Below are 6,452 nucleotides of genomic sequence, written 5' to 3' on the forward strand. Positions count from 1 at the left end.
ATGGGATCGATACTTTAGTTTAACTTTTTCTCTGCTACATTCAGCACGTTTCTCCCGTTTCATCAGAAAGTAGAGACCATGTGTGTACAGACTCGCTCCTCTCACATCTTACAAGAAACAAGAAATCTGAGCTTTAAACAACTGAATTTATTTACAACCCTACTGAGAACAGCTATTTACAAAAAAAAATGTTTACAATAATACAACTCATGAGAATTCAGATTAAGCAATTTGATGATGCATCTACCTTAATTATTAAAAAGTATCGGATTGATATTAGCGATACTGGCGCTGTATTTACTTGGTATTGGAATCGGATCATACCAAATTTTGCAATATCGCACACCACTAGCCACGTCACACGGTGGGGTGGGGGGGGTGGGGGGTTGTCTATAACAGCTGCTTAAACAGTCACTGGTATTGTTGAGCTGTTTTTGTTTAATTATATTTGTGTTTTAGAGCTGTAATAAATGCAACACATTTTATCAATTCAAACAGCTAACCAAAACCGTGCTGCCTAATGAAATGAATTGCTCCCCTTTTACAACATGAGATGGTACAGTCCTCCTCAGTTCCCGCCGGAACTTTCTTCCAACCGACATTTCAGTCTTTTTCTGCTGCTAAGTGCTAACCATAAACAACTGAAATGGAGAAACCCTGGATGATATTTCCACCGCAGCACTTACAGGTAAGAAAATAACTTATATTTTCTGTTTGAATGTTGAGTTTTGTGAGCCAGTATTGTGCTTGTTCAGAGTCTTATCTAGGTTTATTTGCGTTAGCATTGACCTAATTAACTTAGCTAGCTAGCTTAACTTTAAAGTCAGCATTTATTTTCTTAATTGTTTTCAGGTTTGATAACCAAGTGTAGTTGGACCATAGAAGATACTTTTAAATTAAAATTGCGAGTGGTAACACTGGATTCTTGGATAATGTAATTTATTAGGTAATACTGTAGATCTGCTCCTTACAGTAGGTCCGTATGTAGTGTCTCAAATCACTCCCTGTTCCCTATATAGTGCACTACACTGTCTGGGGTGGAAGCGCTAATATGTCATGTCCTACGAAGTGCACTACATAGGGAAAGGGAAGTGATTTGGGACGAAGCCTCACAGAGTAAACATGAGTGCTGCTTTCTGTAAGAGGGAAAAACAACGAAGTTTCATTTAGACTTGAAAAAAGATTAAACTTAAAATGAGAGTTTTTAAATGTCAGTGAAAGTGAGTTTGAGCTTCTGAACTGTTTTGAAACTGTTCATGTACAAGCGGCTCCACAGGTGAGGGTCACTTCAGCCTGGTAAACGTGGTGTTAGGGACAGGAAAATAACTTTGTGGAGAACACAATGTGCTAAAAGTTTAAAGGTAAGGAAGACTATAAAAGTGTGGTGATTTATTAGATGCGTTTTGGAGGAATAACTTGTAACCAGAAGTAATAAATCACGATAAATGAATGATTATTGCAATAATATTATTGCAGTATAATTATGTCATGGCTCATGTTGTGTTATTGTGGAGCCTGTAGTGATGAACACAAGTAATAATAAGTAGTTTTGTTCTTTTTTTCCTGATTGTTTACTTTGCTGCTATAAAGAACATTTTTAATCAGCTTATGTTTGTGAAATTGTCATTTGATGTATAAGAAACAGTATTATGAAAAACATTGACTTATTGTAAAGAATACATTTGAATACACAGTTATTATCTGCTGTTTAAATTATTTTAGTAATTCTTGTAACTCATCTCTTAGTATTTTGTTTATTTGTAATGTTATGTAAATTATACTTTGCTTCGTTTAGAAGGCAGTGTACATACAAATTTATATTTATACTTTTTGTAAACTTTTTTTAAAAAATATCTCTTAAATCATATTTTTTTCTCCTTATGGCCCAAATGAATTGTGACAATAGTGATCTCAGTTTTAGATCAGAAGTAGTGATTAAATAAAAATTGAGAAGCTTCAGTTCTAGTTCTCTAAAATATGTTCTCATGGCTGTTTGTGCTTGTTTACAGGTCATGGATGAGTTGGATGGATGATTCTTTAATCTGGCAATCACAGGTACACCACAGAACTGATGGAAAGCATTCTGTTTAAAAGTTCAGTTCTTTGGAGTCATGAAAAATGTAATGAGGCCACCAGTGACTCTGGATGAAGGTAAATTCAATATGTCATTACTCAAAATGTATTCAGCAATTTGTACCCCTAGAGGCACCGCTGTCTAAAATATTTTAAAGCATCACTTTATTACTTATAATGAACTTCATTCATGAAAACACATCAATGTAATTTAATATTGTAGTTAGGTTTTTTTGTAATAACTCTTACAATTATATTGAAAGAGTACAATTATATGTAAATACTGTAATATTGTGGCTCAGAATGCATTGTAACCAGCATGCATTGTAATGGGCATCATACACACATCAGCCGTAACATCAACACCACCTTAATCACTCATTGTCTATTTAATCAGCTCCACTTATCATACTGGAGTACTTTGTAGTTCTACCATTACAGTCTGTAGTCCATCAGTTTCTCTGCATGCTTTATCCCTCTTCCATCCTGTTCTTCAGGACCCCCAGAGTATCATCACAGAGCAGGTTTTCTTTGGGTGGTGGATTATTCTCAGCACTGCAGTGACACTGATGTGATGGTGGTGTGTTGGTGTGTGTTGCACTGATATGAGTGGATAAGACAGCAGTGCTAATTGAGTTTTTAAGCATCTCAGTTCCACTGCTGAGTCCACCAGCCAACAATGTTCTTTGGGCAGCATCCTGTGACCACTAATAAAGGACTAGTGCATGACCAACACAAACTGCAGCAAGAAATGAGCGAACATCTCAGACTTTACATCTACAAGGTAGACCAACAAGGTAGGAGTGTCTGTAGAGTGGACAATGAGTGGACACAATGTTTTAAAAACTCCAGCAGCACTGCTGTGTCTGATCCACTTGTACTAGTTCAACTCACACTAAAACACCACCAGCATGTCAGTCACTGCAGTGCTGAGACAATCATTCAGTGAATTAATACCTGCTCTGTGTTGGTCCTGTGGGGGTCCTGACCATTGAAGAACAGGATGGAAGATGGCTAACAAAGTATGCAGAGAAACTGATGGACTACAGTCAGTAATTGTAGAACTAGAAAAGTACTCCAGTATGGTAAGTGGAGCTGATAAAATAGACAATAAGTGTAGATACAAGGAGGTGGTTTTAATGTTATGGTTAATCGATGTAAATAGCTAGCAAACAGTAATTATAAACAATTATTAACATTTATGGCTGAAAGAAGAATATCACAAACATATTTTTTTGTTCCCTGGAGCCTAATTTAAGTTTGAAAATCACTAAACTGGCTAATCATTGAACACAAACATTAGATTGTTGTTTGTGAATAGTACTTAGAAGGTTGACCAGATTACAGAGTCTCTAACAGGAAATGTTACTTAAATGTTTGTTAGAAACTTTGTCTGTTTAAGAGTGTTAAAAAACACGAACAGACAAAACTGTTAGCTTGATGCTACAATACATTCTCATTAAAGATAGAAATTTGTGTTATGCTTGCAGTAAAAACTTGATGAAATAAAAGTGATTTAAAATAATTTCTGGATTAAATACTGCTTTATTAGTAAATGATTGTTTTATAGATGTTGAGTGTTAAGTCTTTATTTGCCACTCGACCCTGAAGCAAAACAGTTTATCAGTAATCAGTAAAATATCCCATGTGCTATTTTTATCATCCTCAACAAGCGGTAGTCTGAAGCCCCATCTAAAGTCATGTCTGTTCATGAGAAATGTTGTGAGCTCTCAGATTGGTCTAGAACTTTGTACACGTTTGGTGGTGTCTCTTTTATTCTGGGTAGATTTTGAAGTCTGGTGGTTTCGGTGACTGAAGGTAAAATAAATGTGTAATTATTGTAAATCCTGTGGTGTGATCAGGCATAAATTAAATGAATTAGATATGACATTGTAAAAATTCTGGAAGGGAAAAAATTTATTTTAAAAGTGATTTCAATTTCAGTAAGACATTGCTTTTCTTTAAATAGTGCAACAGTCCATTGAGATTTTGAACGGCCTTCCAGCATTCTTCCCATCCGGAGTTTCACCACCAAAGAAACTGGGACAGCCAAGTGAACCTCTGTTTCATATTCTCATGGTAAGTATTGTCAACTGTTATTTATTTGTTGTTTAGATAGTTTACTAAACTGCTTGCAAAGAAACCTTAAGTTGTGATTTAAATCCTGAATATCGTTTGTTCTGTTCATGTCTGTGGCTTATAGTGCCTTTGGTTTCTGTTTTTTCAGCCCTCTGAAAACGCTGCTGCTTTTCTTAGCAGATGCCGTCTATCAACCCCCCTGCTTCTAATTGACCAGGATAACTGCATGATCAGTGTTGGGAAGAACCCAGTGACAACATTCCCCGAAGGCCTGCTGCACGAAGGTGTTTTGTATGTCATGGCGTATATGCGCTGCAAGTCAGGTCCAGGTCCCTTTTTATTATTAATTTTTTTATGTTTAAAGATGGTATATGAAGACCAAGCAATGTTGTTAATGTTGTAGACGTAGGGACATTGTTATTGGAAAGCCTTGACATCTAAGATTGACATGTTTTAATAGAATTCTCAGAAGCGGCCTGAACATGCTTGTTGTGTATTTGGATAAAGCTGCCTTGTTTGCACACTTCTAATGTATTCATATCAAGCTGCCATGATGGCACACTTGTTAAAGTTAATAAAATTGATAGCAAAATTCAGATTTTCTGTTGTATTTTCGATAAACGAACTTGGTGTATGTTTTAATTTGAGTATAAAGTACATTCCTCTCAGATTGCTAGCAATGCAGTCTTACCAATAGACTTATATGAGAGAAATAGACTAGTATTGAGTCTATATTTTTTGTGCATGGAAACTGAATTTTGAATGCTTATGTTATAATTAAAATGCTCTAATTTTCATATTTTCTGACTTATTTTTTACCAAATAAGGTTTTATGAAAATGCTTAAAACAAGATTAATATGCTAGTTTAGCTGATTATGCTAGTTTTTGAATTATTAATATGAAATTAGAGCAAATGAGTTTTACTCAAATCTAGCCATAATACCTTAAATCAAGTAATTTCTTACTAATTTTAAGATTATAAGATAATTTATAGCACAAAATCTTTTTTCTTATTTTAAGAAATCTTGCTGAGATAAATTTTCTCACTATACTGGCAGATAATTTTGCTTGATTTAAGTACCTTTTGTCTTGATTTGTTTTTATTTTTCTTGTTTTCTGAAGGTGATTTTTTGCAGTGTATAACAACACGACAGTACTGAGCCTAATGCGCTTCTTCGAGTATATCTTATGCTGAAGAACTATAAAACACTACAGAGCTGTGCTAAAATTTCTCGTTTGAGCTTGTTTGATGCAAAAATGCATTTTGTAAAATCACTATAAACAAAAAGATAGAAATGTGCAACAATAGTACAACAGGACTGCCTAAAGCGATTCTATGAGCTTTTCTGATGCTGAAAATGCATTGTACACAAACTAATAGTAAGGTACATAACCACTAAGTCACTAGAGAACTTGCTTGTCTGATGCGGACAATAAGCTTGTCTGATGCCTGTTTGATCAAAAAGAAATGTTAATGTACAGAAACACTGAAACACTATAGAACTGTTTTAAGCGCTAATTTGAGCTGGTCTGACACTGAACATACATTGTTCATTGTCACTAGAAATAATGTAACAGAAATGTATAAAAAAAACTAAAACAATACAGAACTTTGTTTAAAGCGCTTTGTTGAACCTGTTTAAGAGCTTCGAGAATATCTTATGCTGAAGAACTACAAAACACTACAGTGCTGTGCGTAAATTTTTCTTTCGAGTTTGTTTAACGCTAAAAGTGCATTTTGTAAAATCGCTGTAAACAAAAAGATAGAAATGTGCAAAAATAGTACAACAGTACTGTGCCTAAAGGATTCTGAGCTTTTCTGATGCTGAAAATGCATTGTGCAACAAATCATTTTAATTTTACATAACCACTACAACACTACAAACTGTCAAAGCCTTTTTTTTAGCTTATCTGATTAAGAACATGTAAATTTTAATGTCACAATCAACAGTGTAATAGGAACTTACAAAAACACTGAAAAACTACAGAATTGTGCTGAAAGTGTTTTTTAAGCTTGTCTGACGCTGAATATGCATTGTGCAATGGAACTTTGACCAAAGTAATCGGAGTGTATTAAAACAGCAAAACTTTACTTGAAACGTAAACAAAACGTAAACAAAAAGATAGGAATGTTACATTATATTACAACACAACAGTAATGTGCTTAAAGCGAGTCTATGAGCTTTACATAACCACTACAACACTGCTTAAAACACTTTGTTGAGAGTGTCTTATGCTGAAGAACTATAAAACACTACAGATGTGCTTAAATTCCTCTTTTGAGGTTGTTTGACGCTAA

General features: G+C 34.6%; 1 long non-coding RNA gene across 2 annotated transcripts; it reads left to right on the top strand.

Annotated features, from left to right (window-relative positions):
* Positions 1-586: 586 nt before the first annotated feature.
* On the top strand, positions 587-4,951 carry LOC134301201 (uncharacterized). Of its 2 annotated transcripts, none has more exons than XR_010007423.1 (4): positions 587-688; positions 2,010-2,151; positions 4,043-4,152; positions 4,301-4,951. It is a non-coding gene; the product is annotated as an uncharacterized LOC134301201 (long non-coding RNA). The 2 variants fall into 2 exon arrangements; XR_010007424.1 differs by lacking the exon at positions 587-688 and adding an exon at positions 1,053-1,361.
* The last annotated feature ends 1,501 nt before the right edge of the window (positions 4,952-6,452 follow it).

The sequence above is a fragment of the Trichomycterus rosablanca genome, chromosome 23, assembly GCF_030014385.1.
Source record: "Trichomycterus rosablanca isolate fTriRos1 chromosome 23, fTriRos1.hap1, whole genome shotgun sequence".
Classification (NCBI taxonomy): Eukaryota; Metazoa; Chordata; class Actinopteri; order Siluriformes; family Trichomycteridae; genus Trichomycterus; species Trichomycterus rosablanca.